This window comes from Tamandua tetradactyla, chromosome 1 (genome assembly GCF_023851605.1).
Source record: "Tamandua tetradactyla isolate mTamTet1 chromosome 1, mTamTet1.pri, whole genome shotgun sequence".
In the NCBI taxonomy this organism is placed as follows: domain Eukaryota; kingdom Metazoa; phylum Chordata; class Mammalia; order Pilosa; family Myrmecophagidae; genus Tamandua; species Tamandua tetradactyla.
This window is the reverse complement of record NC_135327.1, coordinates 204,962,012-204,983,126: the sequence shown is the minus strand read 5'-3', so window position 1 is coordinate 204,983,126 and position 21,115 is coordinate 204,962,012. Positions and strand designations below refer to the sequence as shown.

General features: G+C 38.6%; 1 protein-coding gene and 1 long non-coding RNA gene across 3 annotated transcripts in view; one reads left to right on the top strand and one right to left on the bottom strand.

Annotated features, from left to right (window-relative positions):
- The window catches only part of PTPRN2 (protein tyrosine phosphatase receptor type N2), a 1,272,212-nt gene that overhangs the window by 173,036 nt on the left and 1,078,061 nt on the right, over positions 1-21,115 (top strand). The window lies entirely within an intron of this gene.
- On the bottom strand, positions 1,852-6,966 carry LOC143675027 (uncharacterized). Of its 2 annotated transcripts, none has more exons than XR_013171336.1 (3): positions 6,254-6,966; positions 5,113-5,631; positions 1,852-2,479 (listed from the first exon to the last, which is right to left on the bottom strand). It is a non-coding gene; the product is annotated as an uncharacterized LOC143675027 (long non-coding RNA). The 2 variants fall into 2 exon arrangements; XR_013171337.1 differs by having other exon boundaries at positions 5,113-5,174.

Here is a 21,115-nt window from a genome sequence, read left to right as displayed (position 1 = left end):
GTTGGAGGGGATCCCAGTGACTGGAAAGCTGGTGGGTGAGAACTGAGTTGAAAATCAGATTGCCAGAAAGTCTGGTAGGTCCTACATCAGAGAGGAGAGGGAGAAGGAGAGACACTTCAGCAAGTCGAGTAGTCACTTTCCTCATCTCCAAAGAGAAGAGCCAACCCCCTCTTGTGTCAGCCTTTGGGATTATCTTTCAAAGTGAGAAAACATGAGATATTCTTCAGCTTTCCAATGATTAAAAGGATATTGTGAGGCTTGACAGGAGTACCATTTACTTCCTTGTTCTTTCTTCCATTTTTGAAAAAAGTAAAGAAAAAAAAAATTGGGGAGTGGGGGTGGGGGCTTAAAAAAATCAGTCCTGTGGCAGCACTTGGAAACAAAGGGGAAGAAAGACACTAAAGTCTGAAACATAAAAGGTTCTCAACCATTAGCAGTTTGTTTGGACATAGCCTGTCTCTACACTATACAGATCTTGAGGCATCTGGTACAGTTTCCTCTGTGGAGTGTGGGCAGTGAGTTTGATCATATAGAAGTTAGGTTAGCTAAAATTAAATTTTCCAGCTTTTTGAACAGTGGAACATGGCGAAGAGATTGGAAATGGTACAAGATTTACATGTGCATTGCAATAGCAATTATCAAGATCATGGTACAATGGTATAGCAGCTATATTACTACTGATGGAGGACCTGGATTTTTTTAAAAAATCATTTGGGGCCCGTTGTGACAGAGATGCACAATAATGGGAGAAGGCAGTGTTCCTAATCAGCAGGTGCCCAGTGTCTGCAAAATGTCCCCAGCTGCCCAGGAGAAGCTTGGCCATGGACCTGAGCACTTCCCCCACCTACACCGTTTTTCTCTGCCTACTCTTCCACCAAAACGTATTCCTATTCACACCTTAAAATTGTATGAGACAAATAAAAATTAATCACGATATGCACTTAAGGCTTGTTTGCTTTACTATTTAAATTATACTTCAATAAATAGCTTGGTGAGGAAATGTGTTGAGTTTTTTTCCTATCTCAGTAAATGATGTCATCCTTCACTTAGGACAAAAACCCTATAATCACTCTTGACCCTTCTCTCGCTCTTACCTTACACATGTATAAATTTTATCCTTTTAATTGCTCTGTAGTAGCCTACTGATGAATACACCACGTTTTGGTTATATACTGGGTTGTTTCCAGCATTTTGCTATTATAGGTAAGGCTGCTAGAATATTCTTACATTAATCTTTTAGTGCAGGCTGCTGGTTTCTTAGTGAAGAAGGAAAAAGGTGGTAGGGTCACTGGCTGAGTGAGAGTCAAGGAGCTTGTGTTGGGATACCTATCTGGAAATATTCCCTTGAGTCCAGGTTAATGGAGATTCTGGAATGGTGCAAAAGTATAAAACATAAAAATAAATAAAAAGGAAGTTTGCTCCATAAGTCACTAGAGAAATACTTAGTTGTCTTTTCAAGCAGTCCAATCTTATTGGTCAGTCTTGGCTCTTCAGCAAAATGGAATAAATTTTATGTAGTTTTCTCAGTTGTTGAGATAAAACACTGTAATCATATTTAATCCTAGCCTGTATCCAAATTGCTTTCTCCATCTTTGCTTTGATTTCTTGCCCTTTGTTATTTTCCAGTGTCAGTCTTTGTTACAATGATGGTAGAAAAAAGTCCAAATTCTTTAGGTTTATTATTTAGCTAGATTTTCTCTCTCATTTTGCTGTGTGGCATAAACAAATGTTCTTTGGCATCTTGAGAATGTAGGTAGGGTTTTTGTTGTTATTACTCTTCTTTTGTTTTCAAGGAATGAAAATGCATTCAAGAAAATACAAGGCTACAGTGGGTTGGGTAGGGGAAGGGATGATAGTATAAATATTCAACTTACAGCTGTCTTAGGGGCATCCAAGCAGACAAAGGACATATCAAGTGTCCAGTGATATCAGACTCCATCTCTATTAATATGATTGGTTTGGGTCAGCTGTGGATGTAAACCAATATGATTGACGGGTTTACTTCTGGCCCTATCTGCTTTGGGCTGAAGGAAAAATGTGGGGGTCCAGATGTCAAGCTCCTTAGGCCCACTTTTTCAGCAGGGGTTGGTGAGGTACTCTCTACCACAAAAGAAATTGTAATAAACAATTCATATTTTGTTTAAATTCTGTAGAAAGAAACAAAAACAAACCAACTTTACACATTTTTGGATCTGTTCATTTTGGATTGATGTTTTCATTCACTTAATTTGAAAGTGCCAATGCCATAGTTGCATTTAGGTGTATGTGTATTTGTGCACGTGTGTGAGCATGGGTGTGTGCAGGTATACCTACTCATGTACACACCCTGTGTTCATGATCTTTGTTCTTGAAGTTGTGTGGTACAAACATATTGGATTAGAAGTCAGGAAACTTGGTTTGGTCTGGGGTCTGCCACCAACCATTTTCTTGACCTTCTCTATTCAAGTCCCTTTTCCATCCAAGGCTTCAGATTTCTCATCTGTAATGAAGGGATTAGCTACATCAGTGGTTATCAATCTTGGCTGCCCCTTAGAAACACCTGGAAGACTACAAAAAATACTGGTGCTCAGGCTTCATGCAGCACAATTAAATCAGAATTGCCTGTGGGTAGGGCCCAAGCATCAACTTGCTCCTTTCCTTCCTCCCTCCCTCCCTTCCTCCCTTCTTCCCTCTCTTCCTCCCTTCCTCCCTTCCTCCCTCCCAGTTCAGTCAGAGTTGAGAACCACTGGGCCAGGTGATCTCTAAGAAACCTTCCAACCCTAAAAATTCCATGGATGTCTGCACTAAAATGCCAGCTGTGCTTTGTGTAACAAAGCCAAAGGTATGGATAGGGGAATTCAGTCTCCTCGTTATTACTTCTATGGTTTGTTAGCAAGAACATCATTAGCATAAAAATATTTCTCTGTAGAAATGCAAATCAATGCAAATGACTATTGCCATTTAAGAAGTTGCAAATTGCAGTGCAAAATTGTCTTAGGTAAATAACCCTAGTCTAATTGGGTGGCAGTATTCTGTGTTTCATTACTGAGGATATATGAAGAGTATAAAAATACTACAAATTATTAGTAATACCAGCATGGTGTTTTGCAATTTATAAGGAGCTGTCATACACATTATTTTACCTGAGCCTTATAAAATTCCTGTTGAAGCTTTGTTGGTTTACTCCTAAAGCCATTATTTTGTAGAGTAGAAACAGGATAGGGATGGCAGAGAAAGCAGGAATGTGAACATTTGGTTACATCACACCCTCAAGGCCAGACCTTTGGCGGTAGAACTAGCTAATTTTTGGAGACCACTGCCTTAAAACATATGCAATATCAAGTTATGTGATGAATTTTGCATTTGGTTTATGGATATCCATTTTATTACTGCACGGATGTATCATGCAACAGAAAGAACACTGGGCATGAGGGCAGAAGATCTGGATTTAAGGTCTAAAGGTGCCGCAAATGACCTGTGCATCCCTGCACCAAGTAACTTAGCACACTTGATTCTAAAACTCACTATATAGTGAAATCATGAGGTTAGGGGCCAGGCCTGTTTCTGCCCAGTTCAAGTCTAGCACTGTACCTGGCCCATAGTTGGCTCTTAACAAGCATTTGCTGAATGCTGTTGAATAAATATATTTAGGACAGTGTCTTAGGCAGAGAAATATAAAGTACTGTGTGATAAAGAGCCTGTATTCTGAAATCAGGATTCTTTACATTCTTACATTCTAATACAGGACTGTATGAATCAACTCTCCCAGAGACTGGTTGTGCTAACCTACCTGGCACAAGTACTCTTTCTAAGCCTCAGTGTCTTCATATGAAGATTAACTGTGATTTTGCAAATAAATGTTTAGTACACTATCTGGAAAATACTAGATACTCAGTGAATGTTAGCCAAAACTATATTACAATAAAAAATGAAAAAGGTATGGTCTTTCCAATAGACCTCCATCTAATGAAGGGATGAAACAGCACACATATATTTTGCATAGGAGATGGAGCAAGGGAAGTCATATAAAAGAGGAGCCAAAAAAGTGTTTTAAGAATTCAAAGGGGTAAGAGGGGTGAACATAGAAATGACATCCAGTTGTGAGAATCAAGACAGATTTAAAGAAGAGGTGAAAATTGCAATGGATCTGGAAAGGCTTGAATTTTCAAGGCTCCAGAGATGCCTAGGTGTCTCTTCACCAAATCTGTGGGATGGGCACTCTCATTATCTCCACTGACAGAAGAGGAAATGAGGCACAGGGTGACTTAGTAACCTGCCCAAGGTCACAGGAGCTAGTTAGTAATGGAATCAGGATTTGTACCAGGTAGCTTGGCACCAGAGTCTGTCATCTCAACCACCTTATGGCCTCTAATTAACTTGGTGATCCTAAGCAAGTTACCTAATCTCTCTGAACTCGACTTCCTTTAAAATGGGGATCATGTGATTTAACTGGAAGTCAGTGAAAATGAGCATAAATGCATAGAACCTGGAATATAATTGGTATTTAATAAATGACACAATGATGATGATGATGAAAACGGTGATAATGATGATAATGATAAATGTGGAGATGGGACTGGGAGTGAGAAAATGGGAAAAGATGAAATTAGGAAATAATGGAATGACTGCCCTCTTAGAGTTCAGTTTTCTGCTTGTGTATTGAGGGGTATGGTCTAGTCATGGTTCCCAAATCATCTGGGAGCTTGTAAAAACGGAGATCCAGACCCTGTACTAAATTAACATCTCCTGTTTGGAGCCTTGAGGTTTATGGTTCTCAAACAATACAGGTGATTCTAATGTACAGCCAGATTTGGGAAGCTCTAAACTAATGATCTCCAAGACCCTTTAGTACTAACGCTGTGATTCTATGTCCAAATCACTGGCTGAATGGGCACAATGTAACAGAACCAGTCCTTTGTGCTAAATAAAATAAATATCAAACCTAAGTTATTGGACTGTTATTTGAATCAACTCATTTTTTTCAACCAAGCTGAACTGTGTGTAGATGTGCTTCAAAGGGCCAGTATTACCATCCTTTATTTCCCAGGTCCCCTTTCCCCCACCCCACCCCATCTCCCACTGCCAAAACTTGGGCAGCTCAGGGTGTTCTAGCCTTTTGCTGGACGTCCTTACCTTGTTTGAAAATCTTTTCGTCAGCACAGATTTCAGTGTGAGAAACACAGGCTCCAAAGCAGCTGTTTGACATGTTTTAGGATGGAAGGTAGAGGAATTATTCAAGGAGACTCTCATTTTTGTTCTAGCTCTAAGGTAGTAAATAATGCGTTGTCTTCTGGGAGGCCGACATCTAGGTCTCCACTCTCTCTCCCACCACTTTTGTGGCCAAGATAGGAATAGATGCCTCTTAATTTTCACATATCATCTTTAAGATGTTCTCTGTCAAGTTGAAGTGCAATTTTGCATTATATATGAGCAAGGGGAGGGCAGGAGCACAGTGTGGGCTACCAACACACCAGATAAATGCCAAGTGTTAATAATCACAGAAGTCTCCAGGACACAGCCTCTGAGAATGCTTATAGGCCGGTAGTGACTAGAGCTAGCCCAGATCAGCTCACGTGCGTGAGACTCCACCATTGCGTTGGAGCAGTGACTTTCCAGGATGAATGTCCTCATTCAAGCACCACCAGAAAGAGCCTAATAATTCATTTTACAATGAATGGGAAAGAGGGCAAGTATGACAATTAAGGCCTAGGGGAAAGTGTTCCTAGTGTGTGGACATAGAAGAGGGAAGAACAAAGGATGTGGATAAGTCATGTAGGAGGAAGTGCAAAGAACTGAACAATAAAAAGAAAAATGCAAATTGCAACAGCAAAGCTGTTCCATAAAATTAGGAAAGATTTTACTCAAGCTCTTGATGCTCTAAGACAGTAACCCTCACATACTATGAATGAGGGTATACCGTGTTTCCCTTGAAAGAGTTAAATATGCTAGTACCTTTTAGACTTGGTGACTCAAATTGCAGTAATCTACCCTAAAGAAATGTTTTTGAAATGCAGATAAAAAAATAATATAGAGAGATGTTTGTCACAGTTTTATTTATGACATTGAAGAATTGAAAGCAGTGTTTATCACCAATAATAACAGGGAAATGGTTGAATGAATCATGGTATGTTATCAGCCATTACAAATAGTGTTTCTGAAGAACTTTTAATGACATGAGAAAATGCTTAGAATATAATGTTAAGTGGAAAAAGGAGACAGAAAAGATGTTACAGAATGAATTCAACTATGTTTAAAACTTTACTAGGATACTTACAACATTTTGGAAGAAAATGCACCTATGCTTATTTTTTCTCCATGCCTTTTTGCATATTCCATGAACTTTGGGGCAGAATTTCCAATAGTAAAAAGAAAGTACTAATATTTATTTTCAATTTTCTCTGGGGTTATGAGGACGTTATAATTTTTGAGATAGTTTTTGTATCTCTAAAAGTAAATTTTTGGTGATCAAGTTTATGTTGATATTTTTTTCTTCATTCACTGCCAGTTTGCAATAAGGGAGAATATTTCTTTCTGTAATATCCTCCACCCTGAAAAACTCTATCAGAAGTCCTTTGGGAATAACTATCTGTTCTTATATATTTTTGCAATGTCTTTAAAAGTAGGAGGTAGAAAAAACATTTCTTTGATCATCAGCTTATTTGGGGACATCAAAATATGTCCAGCAGCATAAAACAAGAAAGGATGGAAGCTGAGATGGTGCCCTTATTTTCCTAAGGGACCTTCAAGGATAGAACCAGATTTGTTTTCAGCAAATGGCACTGAATCCTCTTGCTTGACCTATGAACTTTAATTTCTAGGTAGATAGATATAGTCCTCCGATACTTTCAAAGGGGCAACTTTTTTTTTTAGAAGGAAGACCATTAGGCAGTAATCTGGCAACTGGAGTTGTGTCCTAGCTCATTAGGGTGAGTCACTATGCACCTTGGGTCTCAGTTTTCTCATCTGTGAAGCAGGGAATGAACCAGTGGTCCCTAGTAACCAGTGGTTCTGTGATGGAACAATGGAGAAATGGAGTGAGGCATGGACCCATTATAACTGGCAAATCACTACAGTTTGAATGAGGACCACTTAGGGGGGCATTTTCTTCTGCTTTGCCTGTTTTGCATGATCCTGTGACTCTCAGGTTGTGGCTGTTGAAATCATTTGCATCTGAACATCAGGGAGTAGCAGCAGCAGAAGAAACTGCATCAATACCATTGAGGAGTGGCTAGTTTTGCAGCCCTGTGTGTGTATTAGAAAGTGATCAGGAACGGCTCAGAACCAGACTTCCTTTCAAATGGCCTACTGCAACCTATTCATCTCAGGGCAGTAGAAAGAGCACTGGACTGGGAGCTAGGGCACTGGATTCTAGTTCTGACTCTTCCATGGCTTGTTTGAATCTTGGGAAAGTCATTTAGCTTTTTTCAGGTCTCAGTATCTTTATCTGAAAAATGAAGATGTTGGAATGCTAGGTCCTCAAGCCTGTCTTGGAGGACCTCAAAGGTGCCATGAGTCAAGCATAGGGCAGCCAAGCCAAGGCCAATCCCCTGGTGTCACTGGATGACAGCCGTGAGGGCCCTCTGCCCTCTTGCTCCACGTCCTCCTCTGATACTTCCCTTTCTTGCCCATTCACATCTCTTCTCCTGTATTTGCATGCCAATGAGTTCCTTTCCCTCCACCGTTCCCCTCATTCTACCCACGCTTCAAGTGAGCCATATCTTTGAACGTCATGTTGCCCTAATGGAGATCCTAAGAGCTAAAGAGTAATGCCAGCCAATTGATTGATAAAGATATACTTTGCAGATTCACTATTTTCCAGCTTGTAAGCCAAACATTGTGCTGGTTGCTAGGAAGAGAAAGATAAAGAAGACAGAGTCACTGCTTGCAAGGAGCCTGCAGCCTGTTTGGAAGGAAAGAAGAAGGAGTTGGCACAACCTAGTGTTGTTAGAGCACAGACTTGGAAATCAGTTACATCTGGGTTTGACTTCAAACTCTGCCAATTAATTAACTGCTCTGAGGCTCTATGTTCTCATGTGTAAAATGGAGATAGTGGTAGTTACAGGATTGTTGGTAGACTTGAATGAGAGAAGGCACGTGACACAGAGCAGGTCTTCAGTCATGCACAAGCTGCTGTTTCCGTAGTAGATGGCAGGGGACAGATGAGGAGAACAGGCACTGTGCGTTGTAATAGTGGTTCTTGAATTTTGCCAAACATTTGAATCAGCTGGGGAGCTTTTGAAGCCCCAGTGCTTGGGTTACAACCTTTATCACCTTTATCAAATTAGATTTCTTTTTTTTCACAATCACACAGTCACATTGCAAATGCTATATCATTATATAATCATTTTCAAGAAACATGGCTACTGGAACACAACTCTACATTTTCAAGCAGTTCCCTCCAGCCTCTGTGTTATGCCTTAACTAAAAAGGTGATATGTATTTAATGCGTAAGAATAACCTCCAGGATAACCTCTCCACTCTCTTTGGAATCTCTCAGCCATTGACACTTTATTTTGTCTCATTTCTCTCTTCCCCCTTTCGGTCAAGAAGGTTTTCTCAATCCCTTGGTGCTGTATTTCAGTTCATTCTAGGATTTTTCTCAATCCCTTGATGCTGAGTCCCAGCTCATTCTAGGATTTCTGTCTCACGTTGCCAGGAAGGTCCACACCCCTGGGAGTCAGGCCCCACATAGAGAGGGAGAGGGCAGTGAGTTTGCTTGTCATGTTGGCTGAGAGAGAGACCACATCTGAGCAACAAAAGAGGTTCTCTGGGAGTGACTCTTAGGCCTAATTTTAAGTAGGCTTAGCCTATCCTTTGCGGGGTTAAGTTTCATATGAACAAACCCCAAGATTGCGGGCTCAGTCTATTGCTTTGGTTGTCCCCACTGTAAAGCAGATTTTTTGGAGATGAGGCCCAGATAGCAGTAGTTTTAAAACACCCCAGGTGTTTCCAGTGTGTGGCCAGGAGTTAGAATCAGTGGGCTATAGACCTGTAGTCCTCAGACTTTAGCCTGCTTCAGAAACACCTGGAGTTCCTGATAAAACAGACAGCGGAGCCTGTGCCATCCGCCACTCACTGCCCCCCACCCCCCTGCTTCTGATGCTGCTTGTCAGGGAACCCTACTTTGGGAACTACCAGACCTTAGGGGAGAGAGGAGTTGCTGTTTTGCAGGTGACCAGGAAAGGAGCGGGGGCTGAAGAGGGGTGGGGACTGACCTTTTTTTTGAGATTTTTTTTTCTCTGGATGTCTATTTAATAAGATTCTGTTAGAGATGCATAACGCAGAAACCCTGCCATTATAAGACCTCTAAAGAAAACTGCTTGTGTTACAATCGCAAAATACAGTCTGGGAGATGTGGAGTTAACTTTCCCTTAAAGCTCTATCGCTTAATTTTTCACAACTTCGTCAAACTCCCGATTTCTAAACCTGAAGAAATAATGTAAAAATCCGTATATAGATTCTTTGAGGAGAATTGGAACACTTCCAAATGAAAGAAAATTCAACCGCAGACATGAGTTTTTGACCTTATAGAGAAAATCCAGGATGTGAATAATAAACTCTGAAGGATTGAAAAACAGGATTCTTCCTGTTTTTATCAAAATTTCCTGGGAGGCCAAATTTTATCCCTTGGAGAAGGGAGATTTTAAAGCTGATGTCAGTCATTACGTACTAACCACAGTGCTTTCTATCTCCTCTCATTCTGTTATTCTCCATTTTTAGCAACTTTATTTATAGGGCTGGCAATGTTTATCTAGGTTAATGTGAAGAGCCGACTTACAGGAGGAATCCAGCAAAATTGTGCTGGAGAGTCTAAGGTAGTCCGATGATGCCTGATAAGGTAACAAGGTTTTCTTCTCGTTGTTGTTTCCAGAAATGTTCTGCCAGAGTCAGATGGAAAGCAGAATTCAGAAAAAATTCCTGACATGTTTGTAGAACAGATAATGAGAGTTTTATTAAGTAAAGATTTAGAGAAGGAATTCAGAACACTAGGTATTGATCCTTTATGGTTTATCTGGTTCATATGGAAACAAAAAATATCGAAGCCATCCAATTAGTACATGATTATACAAGGTATATGGACTTTGCATCTTGTTTCAAGCAAATTATCTGTAAGATGACATTTTTTGAGTCAACTGGGAAAATTGAATATCAACTGGGTAGTAGATAATATTAAGGAACTAGTGTTAACTTTACTAGGCATGATAATGTATTTGTGCTTATATATTTTTTAAAGTCCTCATCTGTTAAATATACATGCAATATGACATATTAGATTTTAAAAATTTACTCCAAATTCCTGAACTTGGTTGATGGATAAAATATAGGCTCATTTTATTATCCTCCGTTTTTGTATATGCTTTAAAATGTCCATAACAAAAACTTAAACATTTTCTGTGCAAGTCACTGTGCTGGTTACTCCAGTCATGGGTTATTGTGTTTTATTTTTAAGAATGGAAATGGATATTTCCAAGGCTGTTCATGAAAGTGGGTAGTGAAGGAAAACTTTAAGGGAGTAAAGCTTAATTGGTACCATTTTCTGTCTTTTCCTAAAGTGGATTCTAAACATAGCAGTCAATAAAGTGAGTGGGAAATTATATTCATTGACCCCTGCAAATGGGACTGAGTTAAGATAACGTGATAAAACACTGGAAGTATGCAGATGTGGAAACTCATTTCTTAACTCTCCCTCAGAATAGTCTGAGGATTCATGGTGTGGGTCTGTAATGGTGGTTAAGAATGCATTTGAGATATTTTGCTAGGTGAAAAGCTATTATTTTTGATTTTCAATACAGTATGGGATCTGTTCGTGAACCTCGTTGTAATAATCTAACGATAATGTGACTGTACTTCTCCTGGAGGTAAAAACAGAGATAAATAGAATTGCCATCTTTTGACATTTGATTCACTCATTTTCCCCCATTCATTCACTATTGACCAAACATTTGTTCACATGAACAATGTTCCAGGTTAAATGAAGAGATAAAATAACATGAATGGGACACTGTGCCTGCCCAGGGGTGCTGATGGTCTAGTGATGATAAAGGGCAGGTGGAAAATTAGCAATGATGTAGACTGACAGGATTATGGTAGAGGAAGATGTATGGTCCTCTGGGTGGGGTTTGCCTGGGCCTTCACCAAGACATAGATGCTTGAGCTGGGACTTTAAGAATGAATGGGAATTTGCTATTTAGATATGGCAAGACAGTCTTGGCAAATGGAGCAGTTTATTGCATAGTGGAGGCGCAGAGACAGATGCACAGGAAAGAGCCCATGTAAAGACAAAGGCAGAGATTAGAATGATGCATCTACAGGCCTAGGAGCATCAAGGTTGCCAACCACCATAGGAGACCTGGAGAGGTAAAGGAGGATTCACTCCTCCAGGTTCAAAGGAAGCGCAGCCCTGCTGAGACCTTGATTTTGAACTTCCAGCTTCCAGCACTGTAATGGAATACATTTCTGTTGTGTTGCGCCACTTAGTTTGTGGTTCTTTTTTATGGCAACCCTAGGAAATTAAGTTTTTGGTTTGTTTGTGTTCTGTGTGGCTGGGGGAGGTGGGGAAGGAGTGGGGTGTGAGAGGAAGCAGTGGATATTGAAGAAAGTGGCTTATTTTAATTATTTATTTCAAACTTTTTATCCTTTTTTTTTTTTTACCCACAAGATTATACATTCTCTGTGGTGAGGGCATGGTCTGTAGATGGCCTGTTCACTGTTCACCACTGGATTCTTAGGAAGTAGCAATGTGTTAGTATTTATGGATAGTTGGGTGCTCTGTCATGTGGTAGGTAATCAGCAAATATCTGGTGAATGGAAAAGAGAAAAAAAATTTTCTAAAAGATTGTATGACCTTGTAGGGGGTATGTTGTTTTGTCCCATCCACATGGTTTTCAAACCCTGCTGTAATGTGTGCTGTGATATTTGTCCACCTACCCTCACCCCATCCCCTGACCAGAGTTGATTGGTCCAGGGATGGCATTTGTCTATCTGACCAAGGGTGCTTAATGGGTCAGGGTGGGGGTGAATGGCGGTGGTGGTGACTGAGTGCTGTGAGAGTCTTCTCCACTCTACTGAGTAATGCTGGAGGGCAGGATTACCATCACCAACCATATTTCTTTACTGTGTTCCAGAGACGTAGCAAAGGCAGCTAGCTGGGGCCAAAGTGGGGTAGGGAAAGAGAGGGTAATGATGGTGCCAATCCACGGAGGAGCAGAGAGGACAGGTGGAGAGGTTGTCCCAGCAGTGCTGGATTCCTGCCTCTCAGGTCTCCCAGGGTTCAACTACATTTCATGGGTTCTGAGAAAACCTTAATGTACTTATAATATAGAGCCTTTTCAGTGTAAGATGGTGAGAGTCAGATTTTTGAAACTGGTAATCAAAGAAGTTCTCGTTAATTTTTCACGCCAGGTTGTTTGATTTTTATCCTTTGGACCAGGGATAGACAAACTACTGCGCACAGGCTAGCTTTGTAAATATACTTTGTTTGAACTTAGCCACACCCATTCGTTGTTCATATATTTCATATGGTTTGATTTCAACCTGCAAGTCAGAGTTGAGTAGTTGTAAGACTGTATGACCTACAAGGTTTAAAACATTTACTCCCTGGTCCTTTACAGAAAAAGTTTTCCATGACTACTGTGTGTAAATCCATGATTACAAACTTTTAAAGACAGGACTCTTTTTATTAAATGTAAGTTAGTTTGAAAAAAATACCCATGTATTGAAATTGGCCTAGAGAAGAAAGCTACTGAAGGTGACAGGACGCTAGAGTCTGCATTACTTCCCTGAGGCCCCTGTATGGCCACCTGGGCAAGGGAGGCAGATGCTTTTGAGATACCAACTGGGGAGGGAAAACTGCAGGGACTTATAAAGATGACAAGTTTACTTGGTGCGCATTGACTTTAAGCATTGATAAGGTATATTGGTAAAGAGAAGTTTGGTTATAAAGACATTGATGCAAATGCATGAAATTACATATTCCTGAACCCCTTAATAAATTCTTACTTAATAAAATGATTTACTCTATAAATATCAACTTAATATTTATTCCTTACAATAATAACTTTAAATAAATATTACTGAATTCCTTCAATTTCTTACCAACCAGAGTTACATATTTCTCTTCTCTCTATAGGATCTTATTCTTCTTAGAGTCGCCACCTATTTCTAAGCTCTGCTGCGTACTCAAGTTTTTCAGTGAAAATGGGTACAGTTCTGTAGGCCAGGTCTTTTAATGGCTTATTACAGCTTTATGCATTTGCAATTTTAGACATTCTGAAGTTTTTACTTATGGTCCTAGATTGTAAACTTGTAATACTAAATCTGTATTATATGTTTCTCAGATTTTCCTCAAGCACCTGTAATGGCTAAATAGAAAACTTTTCAAAAGCTCTGGTTTCTTGTTCTGTTTGTTATGACACATTGCTGTCTATTACACTTGGTGAGTGACACATTGCTTAACTCTACCAATTTTTTCTTTACTATACTTATTTTGAAACTTTAACTTGAGTCAGTATTACAAGATTTTCAGTGCTACTGTATAATACACCTTGCTGCCACTAAAATCTAAAAATCATCTTACCTGCACAGTCTTGGTGGAACTGATGCCCTGGCATATACTGAGACAGCTGGGATCCCTTTAGCTGACCATACAATTTGCCATTTTAGAAAACAGAAATAAAGTCTCCTTTTGCTTTGTGGAAGCACAAAATACATTGTGGTTCATCATTCTTTATGTGCTGTGTTGTTTGCCTCGATGCATATTTCTCTTTCTTCCAAGTATTCTCTCTCATCCAAGTAATGATTTTCATGCATTTGAGTATTATGGGTTGTGCGCTTCTCACAGCCACTCACCCCCACCCCAACCAGAATGTGTGTCCCTTGAGGTTTCTCTTTTATTATTAGTCACTTCCTCTGGCTTCAACCTTGCCTTCTCCGTAGAAGGTCTCTCAATGAGTATATACTGACCACTGTATTTCATATTATGCTCTGCCTACAACCCACTCATATATTCCATCATTCATCCTTACTACCATTATTTTTTCCATAGCACCTATCCCCTTTCAAAATCTCTGGACTTTAGCTATCATGTGTCCTATTTATTATCCATCTTCCTCTCCTAGATTGTGAGTTTCATGGGCAGGAATCCTTGACTGCTTTTTTTAACTGATGTATTCCAAGCATCTACAACAGTACCCAACACATAGTTAGTGCAAAATAGACATTAGTTGAGCGACTAGTACCTATTTTGTGTTTATGAGACATGATGTTTCAAATTTTTCTTCAATTGAAAATGTTATCAAAGTAATGTGTATTTTAAAAACTCAAATATGAGGCTTATAATAAAAAAGCAATAGATCCTGCCTCCACCTTTTCCCAACACTGTGCCCACTCCCTAGAAGCAACAATTCAACTATTTCTATTTTGAGATATTTTGATGGTTGTCTCCATTTATTTAATTTACATGCTTATGTAATTATTTCATTATGAATTGACTTTATTCCTTCTACCTTGAATTCTTGTCATAATAGAGAAGGCCCACCATATTTTGTAAGATAAAGATTCTCATGTTTCACTCTATTTTTTCCTCCCCCATCTGTTTCCTGGGCCCTGCTAGCCTAAATTTTATTTTTACATTGTTAAAATTAATAGCATTATATCTAGTTCTGTAACCATAGTTACAGGTTGATCCTAAGTAGTGTTTCCATTATTATGGCTATGTGAGTAAGTGTTGCTAACTGAAGAGATAAGTGGAGTTCAATGATTATGCTTTCTCCAGGTTTTCTGGTTTAACTAACTTGATCTCTTGCCACTCAAAGGAAATGTTCTTTGTCAAGTTCAAATAGATTCTCTTGTTTAATATTTCAATAATTGCTCAAAAAAATTGTACCACATTTACATTTGTATTTTGAAGCATTTCTTTCTTATATAGTTTTTGCTTGTTTTTTCTAAATTTTCTGACTGCTTTTTTTCCCCTAAAGTCTTTATTCCCACATTTCCTCAAGATGTCACTCATACCATCTATTCTACTGAGTACTTTTTCCTAAAGATTTTATTCTCAGAAACCAGGGCTCTCCAGTCCACTGGAGTTTGACCATCTTGGGGTCTTCTATAATGAAATGTTAAGAGGACTTTGTCCTATTATGTGGGTGGAAAGGGGAAAGCTGCTGCAATAATGGGTGGGTATGACCAGGATAAGGCTGCAAAAGGCTGGGTTAGAATAAGTTCTAAGAGGTATCAGCTGACAGTCTAGCAGAGCAACCCTGGCTGTCTCATGAGTTCCCATCTCTTGTATACATTAGTTGGGAGGGGCAACATGAGGTTAGAACCATGCTGATCCAGACTAGAAAGCTGGACCAGAAAGAGTGAACCAGCCAGCAACACTGCAGCCAGGACCATACTCTTGAAAATCAAGTCTTACCACAGGTTGCTGGAGGCAAGAAATTCCAGTGCTTTATAACAAGAACCTACTATTGAGATCAATAAATCTCAAGATGCAGGTTGGACAGGTCTGACAGTAGCTGGGAAGTTATTTCATTCAGTGCCATGCCTCTGTACCTTAAAACATTTGGAGCCTCACATGGCTTTGCAACAAAGTAAGTTCTGTCTAAACCCTTGGACCATGAAGGAGATATAAATAAGTGCTATGGGAATTCTTAGAAACGGAAAGTCTCTTCTGGTTGGGGATCAGAAAATACTAGACAGGATAAGAAAAGTTGGGGGGTAGGGGTGATCTGGGGCTTGTAGAATGGGTAGTGTTTTAGCAAGTGGAGATGAGAGGACATTGAAAGGCATTGTTGAGAATGAGGAGCTGGTGTAGCTTGAGTTGAAGATGCATGATGATTTGTAATTTGAAAGGGATTGAGATGAGGCTGGGAAAGAAAATTATCATTCAATAGAAGTACCAGAAACTCCACCTTACAACATGTGAAACTCCAGTTTTAAATTCTCCACAATTTCTGGAGGCAGTTGAATAGGCATTCTTGCTGTCAACAGTTATAGTGTATAGAGAGGATTTGGAGACAGGGTACCCCAGGTTTGAATTCAGGCACATTCAAAATCTTTATCATAAAACCATTACCATGTTAGACTGAACTAGGGTTGCCTCAAATATAATATGGAGATGATAGTTTTCACAAGTGTTAAATGAAATAACACTGTATATAGAGAGGACCTGATCCAGGTACCTGGCACACACAGATGCTCGATAGATATTGATTCATTTTTCCTTTCCTCAAGAATTAGAGTTATACTTTGCACACAGTAGGAGTTGCTTTAGGTCTGACAATTCATTTACTGTTTCTTAGAATCAGGGTACTATGGAAGGAAAGTGGACCTGATGCTTGTTACCCCTTGGTGGCCATGAGTGCTCAGATTGTCAGAATATATACAAAGCTTGCTCTCTGCCCCCATGACCATCTTTGTACTGTGTCTTCTAAATGCTCTCTTGAGTCTTATTCCTGTGTTTCATAATTGCTCTTATAGAGAAACACAGTGAATCATGCCTTATACTTGGGAGGAGCTTCAGTTGGTTTTGGCATATATTAAGTAATATTTAATTTAGAATTTATAGAATAATATTTGACTGGTACTTTGCTACAGTTTTTGAGTGTCAGCCATCTTTTGTAGCTTGCGGTATCAATGCTGTGTTTGTAATAGAGACACTGGAAGTTTTCCTTCTATGTTTATGTTTCAGAGGTATATAATCTATAGAGAAGAACCAAAGGGAAATATTATTAAGGAAAAATATGCTAATTGAATTTAGGAATGAAATAGATTGCCTTAATGGCAGATTAGACACAGCTGAAGTGAGGATCTGTGAACCTGAAGGTAGATCAGAAGAAAATATTCAGACTGAAGATTAGAGAGAAAAAAAGGATAGAAAATATGAAAATATGAGATGTGAGAAATTATAAAAAGGTCTAAATAGAGTTAATTGAAGTCTCAAAAGGAGGAAAGAAATAATGGGGCAGAAGCAATCTTTGAAAGGATAAAGACTACCAATTTTCCAAAATGTATGAAAGATAGCAAACAAAAAATTCAAGAAACTACAAATCCCAAGAATAAACACAAAGTAAACTATAGCTGAGAACACTGCTGTGAAGCTTGAAAAACCAAATACAAACCAAATGAAAACAAGCTTAAAACAGTCAAAGAAAAGAAGACATGGAGGATTGCATTAATGATCCTAATTCTTCCTATCTCAGTAAAAGCTCTTTGTCAAGTAATTTTGCATAATAGATGAGTTTCCTTCTCTACTGTTGATCTAGGCTCAACCATGTGACTTACTTTACTTAACAGAGTAAATCTGAAATAACAGGGTGGTAGTACTGACTCTAAAGCTCAAGAGATCTTGCTTGTTTCTACTTGCTTTCTTGTGTCTCTACCCTTACTGTGAGGACATATCTGGGATAGCCCACTATTCCCATATAGAGGATGGGGGCCACATAGAGCAGAACCACCCCTAGCTGAACCCAGTCTACATCTGCTGACGTCCAACTTACTTACAGAGTCATGAGAAATGATTCATGGTTTTACTTTAAGCCAGTGCACAAGAAACCATCTCAAAACAGAGTGACAGATCTAAAACCCCTACTGAGAGATCTACAAGAAGCTTGAATAACTGGCAAGACATACCTGTTTCTGGACAAGAAGATTTGATGTTGTAAAGATGCCAATTCTCTCTGAATTAACCTGTACCTTTAAGTGATCACAACAAAATATTAACAAAATTTCATCTGAAATTAAACAAACTAGTTTTAAAGTCTATGTTGAAAAATAAAGTAAATAAACAGGCAAGTTTTGAAAAAGAAAAGTTGTGTGTAGGGTTGTTGACTAAATCTATCCCAGGCCACAGTGCTTTATGATGGTATATTTAAATCAGTGTGGTTGTAGTTCATGAGTAGATAAACAGATTGAAGGAAAAGAATAGAAAGTCTAGAAATAGACTCAAATACATATGGATATTTAGTATATGGTAATGATGACATTTTAAATCAGTGGGGAAAAGATATATTATTCAATAATGATTTGGGGACAACTGGCCAGACATTTGGAAAATAGCTGGATCACTCCCAAACTCCTTAGCCCAAAATAAAATCCAGATGGCTCAAAAACTTTAAATATAAGATGGAATTTTAAAAGTACTAGAAGAAAACTTGGGAGAATTTTTAATAATTTTGATTTTGGAATTAATTTTTTTAAACTAGACAGAAAACCTAATATCTAGGAAAACTTAAAATGCACATACTTATAACTCACCAGTCCTACTCCTAGGAAATTGGATGATTGATATATTCAGACATGTAGGTAAAGAATTAAATGTAAAATAGTTCATTTGAACCATTATAATAGAAAAAGACTACAAACATCCTAAATAATCTTCAGGATATGGTCCATCCTTAAGATAAAATGTTGGGTATAAGCTGATATAGAACAATCTCAAGACACTTTTAATGAAAGAAAGGGAGATTCAGAACAACTGTAATCCGTTTTTGAAAAACAAATGAAATTAGACCCCCAATTTCAGAAAAATCAATTTCTGTACGGTTAAGTGTGAAAGGTGAAACTATAAAGATTTTAGATGATAGTATAAAATTTCATTACCTCAAGGTAAGGAAAGATTTTTGAAACAGGACCCAAGAATCAGTAATCATACAAGAAAATTTTGATAATTTCAACTACATTAAAACCAAAAGCATTTCAATAAAAAGACATTATAAAGAGAGTTAAAAGACAAGGGAAGAAGATATTTTCAACACATATAACCAACAAAGGTCTTATATTAATATATATATATTAATATTTGTAGGAGTTCTTTATATATATATATATATATATAAAGAACTCCTACAAATCAATAAGTAAAAGACAAACAACCGAAAAGAAAATGGCAAAACCTTTGAAAAGGAACTTCTAAAGGGGAGGTGCAAATGACTGATACAAAAATGGTATTCAGTACAATTATTAAATAGAGAAATGGACATTAGAACGCCAGTGTAATCATGCAAATCACATTCCAGGTTAGCAAAAACTCAAATTCTATCAATTCCGGGTGTTTGGAGGATTTGGAACAATAACTTCTTGTATGCGGATGGCACAATATACATTGAAACAAGAACTGTGGGAAGCAGTATTGCAGATTGAATCATGTGCTGTATAAAAGATGTGCTCAAGTCCTATTAGCCCAATCCCTCACCCCATCCTGCGGGTGTGAACCCATTTATAAACAGGACCTTGAGGATGTTAGCTAGGGTGTGGCCAACTTGAAGATGTGTGGGCCTTGATCCAACCTGGCTGAAGTACTTATAAGCAAAGAGAACTGGACATGGAAGAGGAACCAGAGGAAGAGGCAGAAAGAGACATACCTCCATATGTTGGACGAATGCTGGAAAGCCATCACCAGCATCCTCCTGACTCTGAGAGAAAGCATGGCCTGGTGATGACTTGATTTTGAACTTCTAGCCTCCCAAACAGTGAGATAATAAATTCTTGTTGTTTATGCCAACCAGTATATGGTATTTGTCATAGCAGCCCTGTCAAACTAAGACACATCATTTGATGTTGTCTAGGAATGCTGAAGATAAGTATATCATCTGGCCCAGTGATTCCGCTCCTAGGCAGTTCCACAACAGAAATGTGTGCACATGTGCATTGGAAAATATGCTCAAGAAAAGTGCAAGTAGTATTGTTCTAATCCCCCAAACTGGAAATAACCCAATTGCTTTTCAGTAGCAGAAGAGATGAAAGTCATTATTTTATATTCATACAATGGAAATATTCCACAACAGTGAAGATGAACAAAGTAAAATGCAGTGACTTGGATGAGTCTTACAAACAAAAGGTTTGGTGAAAGAAGTAAGTAAAAGCAATCACAGACCATGTAAATTCAGTTCAAAAACAGGAAAAGCTATGAAGAAAGGAAGTAATTACCATCAAGTCATCAAGTCGGCTTAGGGGTTACCTGTGATTGGATGGGGACACTTAGGCGGTTTCCGGATTGCTGGCAGGATTATATTTGTTAAAATGGTTGGTGGCTATGTGAGTATTCATGTAATAATTGTTTATTATATTATATATTTTGTGCACATTTCTGTATTTTTATTATATTCCATGAGATTTTTAAAAAATAATAAAGCAGGAATGAATCCCAGTTGTGTTTAACAAATGTGTATATGTGTGTGTCCTTGTTCAGGGGAAGACATTTTCTAAAAGGATGTTTAAGAAAAAACAGCTCACGGTTATCTGTAGAGCAGGAGGCTGAGCACCTGGCATAGGAAGAATGTTTATTTTTCACCGTACATTCTGTTTTTACAATTTTTAAACTAAAAACATTTTGCGAAAAGGAACTTACCTTAGATTTCTATAGTGCATATGTAAAATATTCTATTTTCAAGCATTTAATGTATATTCAACTTCTCCAAGAGCGTATCTCACAGGTGAAGTGACGCGCACTTGTTTTTGAGTGTAACTACGGGGGGAGGGGGCAGAGGATGGCGGGAGGAATCGTGCTTCCAGGGCTGAAGCTGCAGGTACACCTCTCCAGGTGAGCCTCCTGCACACTCCTCTAGGAGAACCACTGCTGTAGGTAGAACCTAAAGCAATAGTCTGCTGAAGTTATTTCTGGAAGCCAAACTGATTTTTCTCATAACATTACTCTTGGTAAATAGCCCAAAGGAGACCATGTTAAGGATGTGACTAATATTGGACATAGATAAAAATATGCTCTTATGGGTGGCATATACCAGCCCCTAATCTAGAATGCAGACCTCCTGCTCCCCAAATACTTTAAAACACTGTAGAAAGGAAGCCTTATACCCCATTCAGTAGACCTTGTTAATTTTAGTGCTTAGCAAAGAGGGCTAAAGAAAGCAGTTCATTGAACTGGCTTCCTCTGTAGCTGTAACTTTTGTAGTGCTCTAGAGAAGTCTCGTTTCTTCTTTTTGAATCAAAAGAAACCATTTATAGAAAACATTTTCCCTGTTCCTGTGTGGTCAGCAGCTAACAATGGATATTTTTGCAATTAAGAAGTAGTTTGGATATAAGGTTCCTTTCTTGAGGAAGAATAAAATTTCAGGGTATATGCTTGGGATTTTGCTTTAAAATGTGATATAGGGTGGGCTGCGGTGGCTCAGCAGGCAGA